Below are 1158 nucleotides of genomic sequence, written 5' to 3'. Positions count from 1 at the left end.
GGTATGATGGGTTTTTTTTTAGCATTTTTGTGTACACTTCATATATTACATGAAAAACACCAACAGCAGAAAAAATTGGGTATGGAGGTACTATGGGAACATTATACTCTGTGGGGGAACCAAGAAAAAGGCACTGGACAGTATAAAGAATTGGGATAAGTGAGGATTTATTATCTAGTGGTTTGGGAGGTAGCATATTGTATGGGGCATCTTGTAATATCATAATGTTTATGGCGGAAATCAATACTGGGGGAACATTATACTGTGTGGGGGTCAAAAAGGGGGCATCGTACTATTAGGCTAACACACGTTTCCTTCACAAACCCCCCTAAATATAACGTTTCTCTAATAACCCCCCAATCTGTGACTCTTCAGGGTAAATCGCTCTCTCACCATTGGATTAGAGCTGATACTATGAAGATAAAGCTGGGACTTCAGCGCCGCGGACACACAGCTCGGCCGTTACCGCCGCCGCCTCTCGCTGCTGGACACTCTCTACTCTTGGAGGGATTATTTTTTTTAATTTTAGCACCGTTCTTCTAGCACAGAGCAGACGCCATGCCTAAGAGAAAGTTAATGCCGCCGATGCTGGAGATGCCAAGGATGAGCCCAAGAGGAGGTCGGCACCGTTGTCGGCTAAACCTGCTCCACCAAAAGCCGAACCAAAGCCAAAAAAGGAAAAGGCAGCAGTAAAGGAGAAGGAGGACAAAAAAGTCCCAGCAAAGGGAAAGAAGGGAGCTAAAGGCAAACAGACTGAAGACGCTAACAAAGAAGACGCTAAGGAGGACCTGCCATCTGAAAATGGAGAGACAAAAAGCGACGAGGCCCCAGCATCCGATGGAGACAAGGATTCCAAATCTGAATAACCTACATCTGTTCTAAGTCTTTTATCAGTGGTTCCTGTACCTCCCTTGTACAATTCAGAGGAATATTCTGTACTCCGCTCTTATCTCCTCTTCCCACAATCGCATACAAGATTTCTCCCGCGCATCCCCTCTACTCTGGAACTCTCTACCACAACATATCAGACTCTCGCCCACCATGGAAACCTTAAAAAAGAACCTGAAGGCCTACCTCTTCCGACAAGCCTATAACCTGCAGTAACCACCGATCCACCAAACTGCTGTACGGCCAGCTCTACCCTCGCCTACTGTATCC

General features: G+C 46.1%; 1 pseudogene; it reads left to right on the top strand.

Moving 5' to 3' along the window:
* Positions 1-566: 566 nt before the first annotated feature.
* LOC141055865 (non-histone chromosomal protein HMG-14 pseudogene) lies at positions 567-950 on the top strand (annotated as a pseudogene).
* The last annotated feature ends 208 nt before the right edge of the window (positions 951-1158 follow it).

This window comes from Dendrobates tinctorius, unplaced genomic scaffold, assembly GCF_039654945.1.
Source record: "Dendrobates tinctorius isolate UK_male_01 unplaced genomic scaffold, ASM3965494v1 ptg000192l, whole genome shotgun sequence".
Taxonomy (NCBI): Eukaryota; Metazoa; Chordata; class Amphibia; order Anura; family Dendrobatidae; genus Dendrobates; species Dendrobates tinctorius.
Note: the sequence above shows the minus strand (reverse complement) of the source record. Positions and strands in the feature narration are given on the sequence as shown.